General features: G+C 44.4%; 1 protein-coding gene across 1 annotated transcript in view; it reads left to right on the top strand.

The window, feature by feature from the left end:
• ATP2B2 (ATPase plasma membrane Ca2+ transporting 2) overlaps positions 1 to 21494 on the top strand; it is a 696441-nt gene that overhangs the window by 308335 nt on the left and 366612 nt on the right. The gene's annotated exons all lie outside the window — the stretch shown is intronic.

Here is a 21494-nt window from a genome sequence, read left to right as displayed (position 1 = left end):
GAACCCTTTGTCATTTACTCCTCAGCTCTAGCCTTAGGAACTACAGGCCTAATATCCATCCTAGGTTGAAACCCCCTCTCTGGGTGTTGTCTCCTCCAAGTTAGTCTTTGTTCTATGTTGCAATACCTCCAAGGAAACATATATATGTATTCATGTATTTGTGCGTATATTTTCTAGTTTCTGTTTTATGTGTGTGTGTATCTTTCTAGTTTCTAGACCAAAACTGGATGCTCCAAATATTTAAAAAATACAATCTTCAAGCTGGAAGGGAGGTTAGAAATCACTTAGGCCAACAGTTGGCGCCCTGCAACACTTTGGACTGCGGTCTAAACCAGATCAAAATGTAGTTGGAAAATATTTTAAAAACAAATAAAAATATAAGGAAACATAATATTGCATTTTAAAAATTAAGTCAAAATGCAGCCCGGTCCTCATTTGCTGCTCCCTGTTTCTATTTGAGTTTGATACCCTGTTACAGACTCTCTCTCATTTTACAGATATGGAAACAGAAGATTATCCCCCAAACCATAGCCTTAAAACATTGATATCTTTTGGTTTTATATCACCTACCTTTCCTGATATATTCTTCCCCCTCCCCCTGCCTAGCCACTCCTTGTAACAAAGACTTTTTTTAAAAGAGGAAACAAAAATTAGGCCGACAAAATGAACTATTATTATCACCTGAGTCTAAGGGTGTATTCAATGTTCCACATCCATAGTCCTCCACCCTCTGCAAAGAAGGGAGGGAGATGCATTTTTCTTGTCTCTTTTTCAGAGGCCAAGCTTGGGCTTCTTTGACATTTAGCAAGCAGTCAGGCAGTAAACATTTGTTAAGTTCCTATTATACACCAGGCTGCTGTTCTAAGTGATGGGGCTACAAAGAAAGGCAAAGGTTCCTGCCTGTGCAGTAATCATTCTGATGGCTTGGGGAAGGTGTTTAGGCCAGGTGTGTGTCCATAGCCTGAGGGGGATGACTTTGTATTGTTTAGCGACACATGGCAAATTGCCCCTGAAATATGGTCAGCTTCTTCCCCCTTGGTATCAAGGGAAATGTATTTTTCCTCGAAGCCTCTGTGGCATTCTACTGTCCTCTATTTCAGCTGTCTCCCTATTGATCAGAGGATTTCAGAGCTGGACGAGAGTTTAGAGGACATCTGTGCTGGTTTCCATTTTAGCAGAAGGATTTTGGTGGAAAATAACTTAGGGCCTGGGGCCTCAGCTGCTTTGCAGGAGGGATGCGGATGGCTTCTACTTTGGGCCTCTACCTAGTGAGGATTCCAGTGGACCTCAGAGAAATCCCTTCTTTTATGGAGAGGGGAGAGGGATTGGTTCCCTCTCTCTACCAAGGGATCTGAGGGGTTGATAATGTAGATGGAATGAATCATTCCTAATCAACAATCTGAGCACTGGGAGAACATATTAGTCAAAGCTTCCCCCTCCCCCCGATCCTTTTCATGCACCCAATGCTTTCTCTACTGATTCAAGGTTTGGTTGACCCTGATCCCTTTGGAGTGTGACAGATAATAACTGCTACAGGTGCACGATGCTAAGGGTTCCCACTTATCTTCCCCCCTCCTCTACCCCCCACTTAAAAATATTTTCCTTGGCTAACAGCCATAAGTGCATCTCATCTGCCAGATGGCACCATTTACAAATGGAGAATTTGATACTGGATTCCAGTTCTACGGCTCTGGAGAGAGATTCCCACTGGGAAACCACCACTCTTATTTAAGCATGGAGGTTTCCTCCTAGAAGGAGTGATGCCATGTGTTGGTCCTGGGAGGCCAGAGGTGTGGGCCAGGAGAGGATCCCTCCCTCCTTAGGTAGGCTGGTATGGCCCATGGACAGTCTTGTGTGAAAGTAGATGTGACCATCCATGTGGCTTGTTTTTAGGGATATCAAGCAGACCCTTCTCTGTTCACTGCCGTCTAGCAGCTTGATAGATCACTCTGCCGCGCTGGGGACCTGCAATTGGTCAATTCCTCCTTGGAGTCTCCATTTTAAGGAAAGTACTGAGACCAGCCGTGTTCAGTCCTTCATTCGTCTCTGGGTTCTGTCTCCTCCTTTCCAGCTCTCTTTTGAGTGTAAGCTCCTTGAAGGGAAGGACTGTCTTTTTTTTTGGTATGAATTTGTATGCCTAGCACTGAGTATAATACCTGGGACAGAGCAAATCTTTAAGAAATGCTTGTTGACTTGATTTCATCCGGCTGCCTCTAGTTCTGCCCTAAGATGTGATACATTGATGGTTCCCAGGGCCTAATGCAGGGCTTGGCATATAATAGGCACCGCATAATACTTGCTGATTGATTAATTAGTGAGGCAGTTAGGATTCCAAGTGGTTAAATCTGGACCTGGAGTCAGGAAGTTCTGAGTTCATATCTGGCCTCAGAGACCCTGGGCAAGTGAAAAAAAAAACAAAAAAACCTCTGTTTGCCTCAGTTTCCTCAACTGTAAAATGGAAACCTCCCAGGGTTGTTATGAGGATCAATGAGATAATAATAATAATAATAATAATAATAATAATAATAATAACAACAACAACAACAACAATAAAAACTTGGAACATAGTAGGTGCAATAGAAATGTGAGCTATTTTAGGAGGAGGAGGGGTAGTAGCAGTAGCAGCAGCAATAGTAATTTTCTTTGGACCTAGCACAGGGCTTGACACATAAAACGCACTGCATAAATGCTTGCTGATTGTCTGATGAGGCAGCTAGGAAGTAAAGTGGATAAAGCTGGGCATGGAGTCAGGACCCTAGTTCAAATCTGACTTGAGACACTAACTATGTGACCCTAGGCAAGTCACTTAGCCCCTGTTTTCTTCAGTTTCCTCATCTGTAAAATGGGGATAATTATAGAACCTACCTCCTAGGGCCATTGTGAGGGTCAGATGAGATATTTGAAATGTGCTAAGCCCAATGCCTGGCACATGGTTGTGATTGGTCAGTAGTTTTAATCATATCCAACTCTTCATGACCCCATTTGGGGTTTTCTTGGCAGAAATACTGGAGTAGCTTGCCATTTCTTTCTCCAGCTTATTTTATGGATGAGGAAACTGAGGTCAGCAGGGTTAAGTGACTTGCCCAGGATCAAAGAGCGAGGCTCATTTTGAACTCAGGTCTTCCCGACTCTAGACCTTGTGCTCTATCCACTGGGCCACCTAGCTGCCCCAGCATTAAACAATGCTTGTTTTCTTCCTTTCCCCCTGTTTCTCTCAAATGTGCACACTCTCTCTACCAGTGAAGCTCCCAACTGGTCCATGTCTTCTTGTGCCGTTTGCCTCTTTTTTGGGGGGGGGGGGCAGTGAGAGTTACGTGACTTGCCCAGGGTCACTCAGCTAGTAAGTGTCAAGTGTCTGAGGCCAGATTTGATCTCAGGTCCTCTTGAATCCAGGGCTGGTGCTTTACCCACTGTGCCACCTAGCTGCCCCCATTCTGTTTGCCTCTTTCCCTCACCCTCCCATACCAATTTTTTTTTCTGGATCTAATCTTTTTTTCCCTTTGGCAGTTCGGTGAAATCTATGGACCCTTTCTGAGAATTTGTCTTTAAATGCATCAAGTAACATGTAAGGGATCATGAAAGAAACCAATTATTTTGAAATACAGTCTAAAAAGTTCTAGGACCTTGAGTTAAAGCCCCCTGCCCTTTTGGATCCACCCCATATAGCAGAGGCTTACCTCTAGGTTGTGTGTTTTGTTTTGTTTGTTTTTTACAAATATATTTGCAGATCCCAACACAACACTCAGGCTGTCCATCTGTTCCTCCTCACTCTTGCTCTATCATGACCCCCTCCTTTTCTAGTCCCATATGTCCTTGATGCCTTTCTTGCCCCCTTCTAATGTACTAGTCATCAGTGGTGACATGTTGTAGCTTACTTGTGCCATACCTACTCCCTGTCATGATGCTGAGAATTCCCACCTTTGTACGATCAAACTTGGGTCTAGAGGACAGAATTAGGGGCATTGTGTAGAATCAGGAGAGAGGAAGATTTTAGCTTCACAGGGGGAAAATTTACAAAGGATTATTGTTGTTCAGTCACTTCACATTCTTCATAATCCCCATTTGGGTTTGGGGTTCTAATTTTTTTTGGCAAAGATACTGGAGGGGTTTGTCATTTCTTTCTTTGGCTCAGTTTACAGATGAGGAAACTGAGGTAAACAAGGTTAAGTGATTTGCTCACAGTCATACAGCTACTAAATGTTTGATACCAGATTTGAACCCTGGTCTTCCTGATTCCAGGCCCAGCACTCTATCTACTGTGCTACCAATTACCACTTTACAAAGGATTAGAGTTACCTCAAAGCAAAATAGACTACTTGGGGAAGAAATGATCATTTACATTTAGAACCTTGTGAGCTTGTCAGAACAATTCCTTTTTAGTCCCATTTTATAGAAAACTGAAATGAGGATAAGACAGGCTAAGTGACTTGTCCACAGTGTGTGTGTGTGTGTGTGTGTGTGTGTGTGAAAGGAAGAGAGTATTTGTATAGCACTTAGTATGTGCCCAGTTTGTAAATGTCATATTCAAACTCTAGTTTTCTGACCACAAGCTCAAAACTCCTTCCCTGATTCTATGCTATCTCCAGTGAGATTCTCACCATGGAAGGGAGACCTAACCAACCTCAGAGTTGTTCTAGAGAATCTTCCTGCTAGTACCCACCCACTCGACTACCTTTTAAAAATTACTTTTTATATATTTATTAGCTTTCTATTTATACTGTGTGTTTTTGCATGTTTTGTTACATTTGTACTTGTTTTTATGCATTGTTACTTCCCCTGTTAGGATATAAATACCTTTTCAGGAGAGATTGTTTCATTTTTGGTACTTGTATCCCTTGTACCCAGTCTAAGACCCGGCACATAGTAGGTACTTAATAAATGTGTGTCGATTGAACAATTGATTAAAGTATCACTTAAGTCCTTCTGGGGTCCTTTTCAACCTTGAAATCCAATGAACCCATGACTCCATTCTCTTTTGATAAATATATTAAGCTCTCATCCACCCTCCCCTGTGTAAGGAGAGAGGCAGAATGATGTAGCTAGTAGAAGGCTGACTCTGGAATCAGAAAGACCTGGGTTCAGGTCCTGTGTCTCACACACATTGATTTTGTGATTGGATGAGACACTTCAAGTCCCAATGTCCTAGGCAACTCTGTAAGACTAAGTTGCTTAGCTTTACCTGCAGTCAAGGTTCTCTATACTGATGAAATCTTATGTTTAGTCTAGAAGACAATGTGCTAAGTGCTGGGCCTGCAGAGATGACCATTCCCAGTTTTGGTGACTTATTCAGTGTAGGTCTGCCCTCCACTGAGGGAGATATCTATAACTAATTCAGTTTTTGAGAACTTCTGTGATTGAACAATCTGTCGCCATAGTGTCATCCTTCTGATGAGTCTTGGACCTTGTCTAAACTGGTCCTTGAATGACAGATGTGTGTGGTTTCTCATCAGACCCAGAGATGAAAAATGATTGAAAAAATGGCACTGACCTTGTCCCCAGGGATCTTCTCCACTTTTTACTCCTAAGGGCTTCAGGGGCTCCTATGGACAATGTTCTGTATAATGTTGGGACCCTCCCCAGGGCTCATTTTCCTCATTTGGAAAATAAAGGGAATAGACTAGATGAGGACATCTAAGGCTGTAAGTGACTCAAGTCTGAATTCAAAGAGACTTGATTTCTACTCCTGATTCTACCTGTAATTAGTACCTTGAACATAGTAGGTGCTTAATATAGATTCATCAAATTCAACCAGTTAGATGATTCTGAATGTGTCATTTCAAGTGTTCGTCTTATGTTTCAGGCTGGTATGGAAGGAAGGGGTTCTTCCATTGGAAATTCTATGATGTTTTTGTACCAACAAAGGCTGCATCTGGAGTATTGTATTCAGTCACAGTGCCAAAGCTTAGGAAAGACATTGGAATCCTTGAAATCATCTGAAAACCAGTGTTTCAGGTCTAATCCCTATAAAGATTGGCCAAAAGAACAAGGGGCTTTAGCCTTGAGAAGAGAAGACATGGGTTCTATGATAGCTTTCTTTGAGTATATGAAGAATTATTGAGAAGAAGGGAGATTAGACATTTGTTGCTTAGGTAGAAGTTACAAAGAATTACAAAGATGTCAGGACAAACTGCCTGACAGCCAAGGCTGTCCCAAAACAAAATGGGCATCCTTAAGAGAGATTGGTGTCCTTTGCTTGGAAGTCTTCAAGCAGAGGGCTGGAGGAGTATTTTGTTGGGTTCTTTTGGGGGTATGGATTGGATTGGGTGGCTGCAGAGGTCGCTTCAAGCTCTTGAATTCTGGGATAAAGCAGCACTTTAAGAAGTAAATCCCATCCTTGTCTAGAATTTCAACATTGGGTTGTAGATTTAGAGCAGGAAGGGACATTTGAACAACCCTTGTTTTAGAAATGTGGAAATTTAAGTGACTTGCTTAGTCACCCAGGTATTAATTCAGAAGTAGAATTCGACCCCAGGCTCTAGAGCCAGTAGTTTTTCTATTGTGTTAAATCCTCTGCCTCAGGAACCTCTCGATGCCATCCTGACCTTTACTAAGAAGTCAGCAGTTTAGGATCTCAGTCCTCTTTCTTTCCATAGTGAGATAGATTCCATTACTCCTATCAGGGACCTTGAGATGTCATCCTGTTTGTCCCCTTCCCTAGGAAAGCTCAGTAAGGGAAAGATAGATGGCAATCAGAAGAAGGCCGATGTTTATAGCCCTTTTCCATTACAAAGCATTTTCTCATCTGCTGTCTCATTGGCTGCTGACAGGTAACCTGGGAGGCAAGGGCTGCTAATGTTATTTATTATCCAGATTGTCCATTATCCAGATGAGGCAAGAGACTTATCCAAGGTTAAAGAGCCTCTAAGGGCAGAGCTGGAATTTGGACCCAGCTCATAGGATTCCATTCTCCCTAAGGTATGGTGACACTGGCATCGGAAGGTGGTGGCCAGCTGGCCAAGGGCAGCAGAACAAGAAGGGGAGAGCTGAATCTGCTCTAAGAAGGGTTTATTTGAGTTGAGAGACAGCATGGCGACTTGGATTGGGGAAGACAAGGTTTTGATACTGTCTCTGACACTTTGTTGTATATGGATGGGCCAGTCTCTTAACTTTTGAGCCTCATCTTCCTCATCTGTGAGATGGGGAGAACAATATTTGTGCCACCTACCTTGAAGGATTGTTGTTAGACTCAAATAAGAAAAATATTGTGAGGTAGAGAGGAGGTGGGAAGAAAAGCCGGGGAATCCTGGCACCCTTCAAATCACATCAAGGAGGTGATTTCTGGACCTAGTTTGGGGGGATGATATGCAATCTTTTCTTTGCAGGTCTTTTCGGGGAGAGGAGAGAGTCCCACCCACACGAGTGTGAAGGAATGGCAGACTGAGTTAATGAATCTCTTCAAGGCTGCTCTGATCCCTCCAAGAGATTTGGGGTAGAATTTTAGGGCTCTGACACTTACTAGCTGGGTGATCATTATTAAGTAACTTGTGCATTTGGAGTCAGAGGGCCTAGCTTTGATTGTGACTTAAATCATTTTAATCTTTTTGCATCTCATTTTTCCTCATCTATAAAGTGAGGGGGTTAAAAGCCTTTGAGCTTTCTTCCAGCTCCGAATCTATGATCCATTACCTCTTTGAGCCTCAGTTTCCTCACCTGGAAGATGGGGATGCCTGTGCCACCCTCCTATGTCCCAAGGGAGAAGGGAGGAGGGAGAAATCAGTTTGTAACTCTTAAGGCACTCTCTACCTATGTAATTATTTTTGCCATTTTTATCGGTGAAGGAAAAAGCCACCACCGCCACGTGGTGAGAACATCCTGTTCTCACAGTCACCCCAGCAGGACAGAGATGGGTGTTTTGGAGCCTTATCTGGGGCTCTCAGGATATGAAACAAGCACACACATTTGTCAGGAGACGTTTGGCATCCCTCTCTCCCCAGCGCACCAGAAAGACATGTTGTGATGCCAAAAAGGAAAGGCAATTCTGTGGAAAGGGACGAGGCCTACCCCTGCAGAACAGGTACCTGGAATCAACCGAATCTGGCTGGCTGCCCTCCTTTCACAGCTGTGCTTCAGATTGGGGAGCCAGAGCCCAGCTGGGGCTCAAAAGAAGATGTCTTTAAAAAAACAACAACAAACCACAGACCAGAAAATAAAACCAACCACAGACATGCTAGGACTTTTCCATCCAAACAAGTGTTGTCTTGTTCAAAGGAGGCTTGCAGGGAGGCTACACACTACCCCCCCCCCCCCAAGGATGTGGATGTGCTGAGTGTACTTACATCATTCTTTAGTGATGGTCAAAAAAATTCCTCTGAATCTCATCTATAGTGGCTCATTCTTGTCCTTGGTGATGGGATGGAGTTAGATTGGGGCAAGGAGCGGAAAGCCACGCAAAACCAAGTTTAGTTAATGAAATAATGGATCCAAGCTGGAGAATCCCATTTAGGGTCAAAAAATCAAGAGTGATGAGAAAGGAACAAGACCACCTTTCTTGCTTGGTTTGGAAGCCAATTCTGACAATCGTATCAAAAATGTTTTCAGCAAAGGAAGTAACTTTAGAATTACTGTGTAGCCCTTTCATCTCACGGCTATCTCCTTTCTTGAGGGGACCAGAGATGATTAGGTAGGTAAAGCACTTATTAAGCCCTTACTATGTGCCAAGTCCTGTGCTGAACACTGGGGATAGAAGCAAGCAAGACAGGCCCTACGTTCTAATAAGCTTACATTTTCTTTCTTTTTTTTTTTTTTGCGGGGCAGTGAGGGTTAAGTGACTTGCCCAGGGTCACACAGCTAGTAAGTGTCAAGTGTCTGAGGTTGGATTTGAACTCAGGTCCTCCTGAATTCAGAGCCAGTGCACTATCTACTGCACCACCTAGCTGCCCCCGAGCTTACATTTTAATAGGAAGAAGTCAAGACTCAGCGAGGGATGGTATGCTTGTGGTTGTATGCTTGAGAACTGGTAGCTAGGAAGTGAGCTGGAGGCCTGCTTTGGGGCAATATAACGTGAAAACTTGTTATCAGAGGCCAGGGTAAATGCAGGGGTAGAGTCCAAGGTTGGGGACATGGGGGGCAGACAGAGATGAGGATGATGCATGGAATTAAGGGCAGTAGGGTGTAGAGACAACATCAGATTTCATTGCAGAAGGCCTGGATTTGAATCCTGCCTCTGACACCAAATGGCTGAGTGATCATGCACAAAGTCAAGTCAGGACAACTCTGAGTATCAGTTTCCTCATCTGCAAAATGGAGACAATGCTACTCTTACTGCTTTCCTTATTGCATTACTGGGAAGAGAGTTCTTGGTGAACCATAGGACACAGTCAAAAGATGGGTCAGCTATCATTTGGATACTGATCTCATTTTACATCCAGCTCCCCATGGAGAAATAGGGGTGGTGGTTATATAGAAGTGGCCCAGTGCCCAATCATAATGAATTGTAGGAGTATGAGAGGTGACATTAGATATAATTTAGTCTAATCTCTTAATTTTATTTCATTGATAAAAATGTTTTTTTAAAAAAATGGTACATCCATTTCCAAGTATATCTTTCTCCCTCTCTTACCCCAGCAAGTTATCCTCTACAGCAATGAAACAAAAAGATAGAAAAAAAAGGAGTTCAGCAGATAAGCAAAGTCCATACTCAGAATCCCCCACCTGAGTAAAGGCAAGAAGGGAGATTAACTTCTATCTCCCTCCTTTGGAGCCAAGTTTAGTCATTATAATTACTTAGTTGTGTTTGTTGGGTTTTTTCCATTTCCATTGTTATAGTCATTGTGCTTATTTCTTTCCTTGTTCTCCTCCACTTTGTGTCAGTTCATTTAAGTCAATCCTTTCATTTTTCAGAAGAGGAAACTGATACCCTAGAGGGAAAGCTAGGGTTAAAACCAAATCCCAGCCTTTATCTTTAGTTTCAATTATGCCACAGACTAACACAGAAGTTAGAATTTGTGATATATGAATGCCTTATTCCCCTATCTGTAAAATGGGTCTCCCGCATAGCTCCTGGTGCAGGAATGGGCATGTATTATATATTCAGTAAATATCTGGTGAAAAAATTAATGGATCAAGGAATGTAGAGTTCTCCTTTCTTCTCCTCTCTTCTCCTCAGTGGCTCTGAAAATAAAAAGGGTTATAGGAACATATTCACTCTCAATATTTGGGCAGTTTGACTTTCTTTTTTTCTTCTTTTTCTTTTTTGCAGTTTTACTTTCAAAGATGGAAGATCACAGAAGCTGTGATCTACTCATTGTCACATAGGATCAAGAGTTGGAAGGAATGCTGTAGGTTATCTAATCCAACTCCCTTATTTTACAGAGGGAGTTAGCAGTCTGAGGCAGAAGAAGAAACTGAGGTCCAGAGGGGTGAAGTCACTTGCCTAAGTTTCCACAGGTCCTAAGTAACAGAGTAACCTGGGTCTCCCTCAACTCAAAGCCCAGTGTTCTTTCCACTACACTATGCATGTAAAGGAGGAGGAGGAGGGAGGGAAGGTTCTAAGACTGTAATTTAGGGAACATTGGCCTAGAGGAAAACCCAAGCCAATGAGTCAGTAAGCATTTATTAAGAACCTACTGTGTATCATAGCTATAACTCTGAAAGGAATCTTGAGGTCATCTTGTCCAAACTCATTTTGCAGTTAAGAACACTGAGACCTGGAAAAGTTAAGTGACATGTAAAGTCACATTGGTAATAATCACCAGAGGGAGGATTTGAACACAGGCCCTCTCACTCCAAGGTCAGTGTTCTTTCCATTGTACCATACTGGGGATACAATGAAAAAAAATTAAATAGTCTCCAACCTTGCAGGGCTTACATTCTACTGGGAAAGACAATATCTCCCCCTCATTCTATGTAAAATACATATACATACATAACCACATATATGTATCTATATGAACATACATATGTGTGATAAGACACATACAAAGTAGACATGAAGCATCCTTGGATGAGAAGGTATTAGTGACTGAGGGGGTCCAAGTTTCTGTAACTATAAAAATGTAAATAGTTTTGGAACTGGAAGAGACTTCAGAGGTCATCCTATCCAACCCCGCTCATTTTACAGGAGGACACTGAGGCCTGAGGAAGGTTCACTGGATTGCCTAAAATCACACAACTTCGTAGCTGAGTCCACATTCAAACTCAGTACTACCTCCTATTTGTCAGTTTCTGGATCTGTAACTTCAGCTCCTTGGATCATTTTTATTTATCATGTATTTATTAAGTTCAAGATAGCATTCTAGGTACTTGGGAAAGAAATAAAGAGGATATGATACCCTGTTGCCAGTAAGGAGTTTGCAATCTAATGGGGAAGGGGAGGTGTGTAGGAGGGAGATAAGACGTTTATGGATAACTCTACTATCAAGCAGTGTAGTAAAGTATAGGAAAAGAAAGGGCTCTGTGGAGTTTGAAGAGGGTGAGGTCTCTCTCTCTTTTGGGGGGGGGGCGTGTTTCAAGAAAGGCTTCATGGAGGACTTGATACCTGAGATTCAGCCTTAGGTTTTAATAGGTACATGAGCAAGAATAATGGACTTAGAGTTAGAGAATCTTGGTTCAAGCCCAATGTCTGGTATTTACTACCCTGTGTAGTCTCATGCAAATCACTCAATCTACGCAGGCCTATGATACCTCATTGATAAGATCTTACGGTTTAGAGTTGATGGCCTCTGAATTCTGGTCCTGTCATGCTATGATTTGAGCCACTCATGACCTTGGTCAAGTCATTCTGTGTCTTTGGGCTTCAGGGTTTCTCATTTTAAAACGAGGTGGTTGGCTTTGCTGGCTTCCAAGGGCTCTACTGGCACTGGATCTATCATCCTATAATCTTGAAGATCCTTTCTCAGGCTAAGATGGGCCTTGGGGCCTTTGGACTCTATTCCAAACATGGGGGCAGCATAAGTAGTGCCTTAGAGATTGGCAAGAGTGGGATGAGAATGGTAGGTTTGGGGGGAGTGGTGCAGAGGGTATTCTAATGTGATGAGAGCCTAAGATTTGTGAAGGGGAGTGGTTTGGCTTCAGATTGCAGAGAGCCTATAATGGCAGGATCAGACATGGAGTCTTCGTTCACTTGGCAGTGGGGAGCTATTGAAGGGCATTTGAGAAAGGTTGGTTGGCCTGGGCCTTGTCTGTGCATGTGGAAGAGGCATCTGGCCTGCCAAGCATTTATACAAAAACTGGAGGGGAAGCATTGATGAAAACATGGGAGACCTCCCACCTTCAGATCCTAGAAAGAGCCATTTCCATGGATCCATTATGATAGCTCTGAAAAGTAAAATATTGGATTGGTGGAGCATCCTCATCTCACTGTGAGGGGAAATAAGGACTTTCCTAATTGGACTTAACCCCCAGTCCTCTTATTGTCACCTCACACCCATGTCCTGAGCAGTTGCTACTGCTCTGCGATGTTGGTGTTGAAATGTGTTGAGTGGAACACAACCCAGTTGAGTTCAGGTACTTTTCCCCTCTTGTGCTTGATATATAGTCACATCTTTTTCATTTCTCTGAGGATCTAATCCTGGAAGAAATGATTGACGTTCCTCAACTACTTCTATTGCTCTGACAGTATCACAGAAATATAGGGCAGAAAGGAACCTTGAAGGTCCTATTAGCCAATTAACTAACATTTCCTGAGTGTCTACTATGTGCCAGGCACCGTGCTAGGTTCTGGGGACAGAAATATTAAAATGAGCCAGTTATTACCCTTATTTAACTTCCATTCAATGGAGAAAGCCTATCTCTAGCATAGAATCTGAGACTCACAGAATCTCACTTGGCAGTGACATCCAGTACACCCCAAACTCGAAAGAATTCCCCTGTCTCTGAGTGGTGGTCCTATGGCCTTTGCTTGAAGACCCTCCACCTCCTGGGCCGCTCATTCAACTTTGGGATGACTGGCTCTGAATGTTGGAGTTTTCCCCCTTACACTCAGCCTAAATTTGTCACTCCTACTTCTCTTCCCTAGGGCCAAGCAGAATGTAGACTATTAGACCCAGAAAGGGCCTCACAGCTCATGTAGTTCAACTGTACTTGCATCCTTTCTGCAGTCTCTCCCAAGTGTCCATCCAAGCCACAGGGAGCAGCTCTCCTTGGGTAGCTAGTGTTTCTTCTATTGACCCTAGATCTGTCTCCCTGTAATTTTCACCTTTGTGTCTATGGTCATAGAAATTGCCCCTTTTTTCCATGTGACAATTGTATCTTCCAATGGCGTCTCTGGAAGGGATGCCGGTGCTGGTGCTGGTGGGGATTATGCTGCTGCTAATACAAATAACAATAATAGTATTGAGAGAGAACAGGCTGCATGTATAGAGCGCTATCCAGTTTACAAATGTAATAGACATTTATTAAGCACCTGCTTTGTGCAAAACCCTAACTTTGGAGCTGAGGATTCAAAGACAGTCCCTGTCCTCAAGAGCTTATGTCTTAGGACATGGTGAGAAGGAATCTTATAAGCATTTTTTGTGCCATTTTTATTCTTGAATCCCCGTCACCAGCACAATGCCTGGTGCAGAGTAAACATTTGCAGAGTGCCTACTATGTGTGGGGACTGTCCTAAGCATTAAAACTACCAAATTTCATCTTATTTGATCCTTACAACAAGGGAGGGCATGCTATTATCTCCATTTTACACTTGAGGAAACTGAGGAAGACAGAGGTGAAGTGACATGACCAGGATGATACAGTCAGTAAATTTCTGATCCTGGATTTGTACTCAAATCCACTTTACTGCCTGGATAGCACCTAGAGGTGACTTGTGACTTCTAGGTGAAGGTTGGAATAGTGGCCCAATGGCCAGAGCCAGGCAGCCCCCTCCAAAGAGGAAGCTGAGTAGTTCTCCTGTAGATAATAGCGTGAACCCCTTGGGTAATCCATCCACAAACTTTGTTACAGACTACCTCCTATGAGCAAACTAGGCCCTGGGAGGTGGGATGGTAGTCTGAAGAGACAAAAAAAAAAGTGCTGCTCTTCTTATCTCTTTCCAGTCCATACTGAACTCTCTTCTTTCAAATAGCTCTGGGCTCTTTTTCCTTGTTCCATGCTAGATACCACTCAATTGGAGAGACAGCTCTTTTAAGGTTTACAACAGCCCTGTGAGACAGCACAAGCACTGTCACCCCTATTTTATAGGTAAACAAACTGAGGCTCTGAGAATTGGAGGCACACCCCCCCACACCCCGAGTTACACTGGGAATGATGTTAGAAGCTAAGATAGAAATCATCACCGTCTGGCCCCACATCTTTGCCCTCTTCGTGCTCCCTGGCTTCTCTAATAATAACTCAAGTTTACAGAGCACATCCGGGTTTACAAAGCACTTTGCTTATAACTCTGTGCGGTAGGTAGTGGGAGGCCTGAGATTCCTATTTTGCAGATGAGGAAATTGATTCTGTACCAGTTAAGGGATTTGTCCCTATCTCCTGACCACCCTCCGTATCCGCTGCTCTTTCCTGTAGGTGGCGCTAACACCAGATGGCCGATCTTGGAAATAGGAACACCTGAGTTCCAACCTTGCTTCGGACATTTACTAGCTGTGTGACCCTGGGCAAATCAGTTAACTGCTCTTTGCCTCAGTTCCCTCATCAGTAAAATGGGGTTCATAATAAGACTTGTGCTTCCCTCCTTCACAGGATTATTTCAGGGAAAGTGCTTTATAAACTGTAAAGTGCTCTATAAACGTGAATTATTATTGTTATTGTAATAACAGAATCTGCTGAGTGTGTAGACAGTCGCTTATAGTTTGTCCTTGAATTGCTTCATGCATGTATTTGCTTTGGCTCTCTCAATGCAGAATCATAGAATCAGGCATAGACAGTTTATTCCAGGGGTTTTTAACCTGCAGTTCATGGACTTATTTTAAAAGTGTATTTTGACAACTGTACTTCAATGCAATGAGATTTCTTTGCAATCCTCTGTATTTAATTTTATGCATTTACAAATGTTATTCAGAGAAGTGGTCTGTGTACTTTACCCAATGGATACCAAAGGATGGTTAAGAATCTTTGATCTAGCCTGACCCCCTCAGAAGATAAAACTAAGACTCAGAGGCATTATGAGTAGGCCCACAGACCTCTTGAGTACAATGTGATTCAACAAGTATTTATCAAGTACTTACTTTGTGCAAGATACTAGAAATATAAAGACAAAATGAAAATAAAAGCTCGTCCTCAGAGAGCTTACATTATTGGGGGAGGGGGTCTGTGACATGTAAACATGATCATTTGAGTAGGAGAGATGGAGCCACAACAGCTGGGGGGAATCAGTCATTGAGTTGTGTCTGATTCTTCTTGACCAACTGTCCCTGGGATTTTCTTGGCAAAGATACCAGAATGGTTTGCCATTTCCTTCTCTAGTTCTGTGTAAGCAGGGGTAAAGCCACTTGCTCAGAGTCACACAGCTCATAAGTATCCGAGGTCAGATTTGAACTCTGGTCTTTCTGACTCCAGAGGGAGTGCATTCCAGGCATGGGGGAAAGCCTGGGCAAAGGGAGATAGAATGCTGATTTTGTGGAAACAACTAGGAGGCTCATGTGGCTGAAATGTTGACTAGGTGAAATAAACCTGGAGAGATAGACCACTGGAAGAAGTCACAGAGTAGCCGGTCAGCCCATAAAGTTAGGTGTTAAAGTGATTATACCTAAGAAGAAAAGCAAGATCTAGGTAATGGAGATTCCTTATGTCATGTACAATTCTCTCCTATTCTAAACCATATGTGGAAATGCTCATTTTAGTGGATGTTTTTCAAGTTCGGAATCAAAATAAAATAAAATTAAAATAAGAAATACAAGCTGGAACTAGATCTTTAAGGACAATAAATGGGAAACAAGAGTTTGCATTTTCTCTCAGGGGCAATGGGGAGCCAGCCACTGAAGCTTCCTGAGCAGAATGGAGGGCTGAAGATGAGCCTTCCATTTCTTTGTATCCCCCACAAAGCCTAGGGGAAGGCTAGATACTGCACAGGTCCCAGAAATGCTCTTTAAATCGAATGAGCATGAAATCCTTCCCTTCCTACTCCCTTCATCCTTCAGGCATTCATTTCAATCCCCCTAACTCCCCTCCCTGCCTCCAGATCTGTAGTTTTCCTTTGGACCGCCCCATGCTCAAGCCTGAGTCAGCAGCCCCCTTTGGCATTTTTCTCATTTTGATCTTCAGTCTTTTCCCAGCTTGCTCAAGGAGTAACCCCATCCCACCCTTCCCAACTTTCCTGGAATTTGGACACCTTATCTTTTAATGTCCCAGAATCGCCCCCACAGACACACCTTGTCCCTCTAGCCCCCATTCCAACTGTGCGTCTTGAAAATACCAGATGGCGTGGATTTATTTATCTTTTTTTAATGGAAAGGAGCCCCAAAGGGAGACAGATTTGGGCTCATTTATGAGCAGGAGCAGAGCAATGGAACAGGCCTACCAGGATGGCGAAGGGCCTTGAACTCATTCCACGTATATATCTTGGGTGAAGGAACGGGTATGTTTAGCCTAGAGAAGAGAGCATTCAAGGACGAATGGTAATTGTCTTCCAGTATCTGAAAAGTTGTCATGAAGAAGAGGGATTAGATTAGTTCTACTTGGCCCCAGAAGGCAGCTCAAGGAGCAAGGTTGCAAAGGGGGAAAATTGAATCTTGGTGTCAGAGAAAAAAGCTTCCTAATATAATAACAGCTCACATTTATATAGTGCTTATTATGTTCTAGGCACTGTGCTAAGCGCTTTACAATTATCATCTCATTTTATCCTCACAACAGCCCTGGGAGGTAGCAGATTTTATGATCTTTATTTTACCAATGAGGAAACTGAGGCAAACAGAAGTGAAATGACTTGCCCAGGGACATGCAGCTATTAAGTGTCTGAGCTCAGGTCTTCCTGTCTCCAGGCCTGTTCCTCTCTCTACTGCACCCCTTTGCTGCTAGTGCTGTTTAAAAGTGCTATGGATATTTCCCACAATTGGAGGTTTTTATAGAAAGGGGGTGGGCAGCTAGGTGGTGCAGTGGCTAGAATGTGAGACTTGAGTTCAAATGTGGCATCAGACACTTTACTAGCTGTGTGACCCACATAATGAGAAGACAGGATTCACTGGAAAAGACCCTGATGTTGGAAAAAATTGAAGGCAAAAGGATACAGCAGAGGATGAGATGGGTAGTTTTATGGAAGCAACAAGCATGAGCTTGACGAGACTTTGAGGGATAATGGAGGATAGAAGGGCCTGGTGGTCTATGGTCCACGGTATCATGAAGATTAGGACATGCCTGAAAAACTGAACAACGAAATCTAGCAATCATTTAAAAAAAATAGTGGGGCAGCTAGATGGCGCAGCGGATAAAGCATTGGCCCTGGATTCAGGAGTACCTGAGTTCAAATCTAGTCTCAGACACTTGACACTTGCTAGCTGTGTGACCCTGGGCAAGTCACTTAACCCCCATTGCCCCACAAAACAAGCAAATAAAAAAAACCCAATTAGTCACATTTCCTACACAGTGGTTTCCTAAAAATTTCAATATAAGAAAAATTAGAAGATAACTGAAATGATATTATGGATTTAAAATATGAAATATAATTATTAACAGTCAAAAAACAAAACAAAAACACTTAACCCTGTTTGCCTCAGTTTCCTTCTCGGTAAAATGAGCTGGATAGGGAAAAGATACTCCAGTATCTTTGCCAAGAAAACATTAAATGGGGTCACAAAGAGTCAGACATGACTGAACAACAACAGAGAGGGAGAGGTGGGTTGTGTGTTTTGTAGAGGGAGGATTGTTTTTCGGGGGGCGGTGTGTAGGTTGGTTGGGATAGCCTGTAGGCCTTCCCAGCTCTGGCATTCTGGTATGCTGTTTATTTATACATTATGTGAGTTCTAGGATGTAGATGCTGAGTGACCTCCTGTGAAGGAGACAGTAGAAGGGTTCTTGGTAATGGGGTCGGGGCTCAGACTGGACTATCTCTTAAGTTCCCTTCAGGCTCTAAGATCATGGGGTTCTTTGAGGTCTGGTTAATCTGCTTTCTGGGACTTTGCTTTGATTGAGATCAGGAATGCTCTGGAGTGGGAAAACACCCAGACAGGATTCAGCATCTTACCCAGAGCTTGGCCATCTCCTCTCTTGCCTGATGGGACTGTCCTCCTTCCCAGAGCCCTTCCTGGGCACTTGTAGGTTCATCCTATTGGAGATAATGGTCTGCCTTCCCTGGCAGTGTCTGGACTCTGGTCTGAGCTTCTTATCTAGCCTCACCTTTTCCATCCCCCAACCCCCCCAATCATAAACGGTTAGAGCGGCGAGTGTGACCTTAGAGATCAGCTACTTAAAATCGAATGAACCCCCCTCATTTTACAGAGAGGATAACTGAGTCCCAGAGATGTGGGCTGATGTATCCAAGGACACTCGGCTGCTTAGTGGATGATCTGGGAAGCCAACCTAGGTCACCTGATTCCTAGCCTGTTTTTTTTTTTCCCCCGCTCTCTCTCCTACTGCACCGCATTGGGCTTGGAGGTCCAGCTGTCTGCCAGCTATTAGAAGGGATCTGATAAACTCCCCTGCACCAAAGTGATATTGGCTTGTATCCTTCCAGGAATATTTGGGCTTTAGCAGACAAAAAGGACTGAGCCTGCAGGAATGGGTTGCCAATGGTGGAATTCCCCTCCTGCCCCACTGACCTGTCCCAGGGCACGTGTGTGTGTGTGTGTGTGTGTGTGTGTGTGTGTGTGTGAACTGCATAAGGAAGCTGTTTGCCATCCCTATACTGAGTAGGCAATTGCTTACTCTGCCTAAATGTATCACTGGCTTTGGGATAGTTTTACATAAAAGCCAGCTCCAGAAAGACTAGCCTCTTTCCCAGGGAGGGCAATACCCCTACCTCCATCTGCTGGCCTTATTCTCTCCACTCACCTTTTCCCCACTTCCTTCCCACCTTGGCCATATGTAAGCCTTCCTCTTGGGCTTGGCTTAGAAATTCTCCTAAGCAGTGGTGGGTTGTCACTTGCATCAAGGTGGACTAGGGACCCTCTGGGCTGGGAGGGCACTGCAGTCTCCTAGAATCAGGGCTGAAGCAAAGGCTAGTTGGGTGAGAGTGTGGATCTGGAGCCAAGCCAAAAGGGAGCTCTCTACCCCTGGGGCTGTCCCTTGGGGCCTATGCAATAAGGGCCCCCTAGGATTGGAGAAGGCTTGCATGTCTTCCCTTTCCCATAACAAGCCGATCCAGGTGAAGACAGGTTAAACAAAAACAGGGGAAGCAATCTTGAAGAAAAGAGGATAAAGAGGACAAATGTTGTTACTAAAAGGCAAGATGGAGTCTGAGGGCAGTTTGTGGAAGTCTTTGGGGGAACATTGGAAAGTCCTTGGGTTTGGAATCTGATGCCCTGGATTCAAATACTGCCCAAGACACTTAGTAGTTGGGTGAACTTAGATGGATGTCAGCTTCCTAATCTCTAAAACTCTGTCACTGGATTTGGTGACCTCCCAGGTGGCTTTCGGCTCTTAAATATTTGTTCCTATGATGCAAAGGATGGTTCAGCATTATGTCAGGACTGGGAGCTGGGAAGAGCATTTTAGGATTTTCTGATATGAATCTCCAAAGTGGTTTTTTTTTAACCCACTAGCCCACGGCTACTAGGTCCTCTCCCAAGAGCTTCTTGTCCCATTAGTCACTTATCAGTTCTCCAGAGCCCAGGGTTTGGACCCATAGGCCCTTCTTCCCTTTCCCCCAGGGGTTGCTCTATCTCCTTGACCTGGATGGTGTGTGGTCATGCAAGGGTCACTCTGTGCCTTCAAATGATGGGGAGGGGGGCTGAGAGGTCTGAATTCAGAGTCAGGGGACCCATGTTTGAATTGTGACTTTGGTATTTGCTACCTGTGTGACCTTGGGAAGTATCTCTACCTCCGTCCTTGGTTTTCCTCCCTGTAAAATGAAGGGCCTGTACTCAGTACCCTTCCAGCGCTACATCCTATGAGCCCTTGTTGCCTTCTTCCCATGTGACCTTGCTTGGGCAAATCACTCAGAGTCCCTGGGCCTTGGTTTCTTCATTTACAAGATGAGGGGATTGGCCTGCGTGGCCTCTGAGGTCCCTTGCAGCTTCAGATCTGGAGAACATTTCCACCTCCTAGGATGCCCACAGTCCCACGGAGGATGGTGGGGAGGGAATGCAGTGTGGGGCAGAGAAGGAAGCTGGCTGGGCCATGGAGCTGTAGTGTCCTCTGCCGCTCTCATTGGCCAGGTGATCGGCTTTGACTGATTAGGGATCTTGGCTGTTCCCGGCTGCCTCCCTTGTCTCCCTCCCTCCCTCCCACCCCCTCTTCTATATTGCTTCCATTTTGGTGCAGTGCAGACTTTTGGTTTTAACTAGCCGAATTGATATTCTGAGCAAGCCTGTGAGCAGGGATGACAGAGCTTCTCCAAGCATATGGGGGAGCTAGCTTGGCCTGCAGCTGCCCGCTCTGTCCGTCACGGAGGCTGGCTGGCCCCGAATGCCTCCCAACTTTAAATGAACAGAGAGGCCTTTTGGCTTCCCCTCTCTTTCCCCTTTCTGCCATGCTCCCTGGGAACAGGCAGGGGTCCACAGCCAGCCTGGCATGTGTTTGTAGAGGGGGACACAGGGCCATTTTGGCATGAGACAGCCTGAGACAGGCCACCTGTTCAAGAGCAGAAAGGATCAGCAAAATTGAAATCCCAGAGGGTCCACCAACCTTGGAACTTTCCTTCCTCCTCCTTCTTCCCAAACCCCCTGCCCCACAGTCTTCCAGTTTTAAAGGGGACAGATCTGCCTATGGTGAAATAGGAGAAAACTGGACTCTGTGTGTTTGGGGCTTTAAAAGCTTATTGTAGGTGATAGACCCCCAAGGGTCCCTGGGATGTCTGGGAAGTAAATCAGTGGTCAGCCTGTTAACTCCTTCCACATGTGTTCCATATCCTATACTCTCCATCCTTGCAACAGGTATTCAGGCAGCACAAAAGCACCTGCTTTCTTGCAGTCTCTCAGGAAGCCCTAGGGATCAATGACTGAAGCAGCTGAGAGCTGGTCCCTCAGAGAGGCTTCCTTTCAGGCCAAAGTCCCAAGGAATCCTAGAACCTCAGAACTTGAGAGCTGGTAAGGGGGAATTTAGGGCCCTGTCCACTAGGGTTCCTGTCCCTGGTGTTGGTGCTCCTGACTCCCTGAGGTGTGGCCAGGGGGGACTGCTCTTTTTGTCCCAGGGGGAAGGGGCAGTTAAATTATGTCAAATGCCACTGGGTCCATGAGGTGTACCTGGTGGCTGGCTTGAGGTCCTGACTGCTTGCAGGTGTGTCTAAGCTCACACCAATACATCTCTCTGTGTGTGGCCCCAGGGTCCTAATAGGGTCCTGTCAACAGATACCTGGAGAGAGATTGAGATTGGAGATTGCCTGTCTGTGCTCAGTTTTGCAGGGTCAGTAATAACGGACCAAGTTGGTTGGGAAGAAGGTGACATTTTTTAGAAAATGACTTCCCTGGGAAAACCATGTGGACCACCCTCTCCCTTGTCCAGGCTCATTAACCAGGCAGGCCTTCAGA

This window comes from Dromiciops gliroides, chromosome 1 (assembly GCF_019393635.1).
Source record: "Dromiciops gliroides isolate mDroGli1 chromosome 1, mDroGli1.pri, whole genome shotgun sequence".
NCBI classification, from domain to species: Eukaryota; Metazoa; Chordata; class Mammalia; order Microbiotheria; family Microbiotheriidae; genus Dromiciops; species Dromiciops gliroides.
Note: the sequence above shows the minus strand (reverse complement) of the source record. Positions and strands in the feature narration are given on the sequence as shown.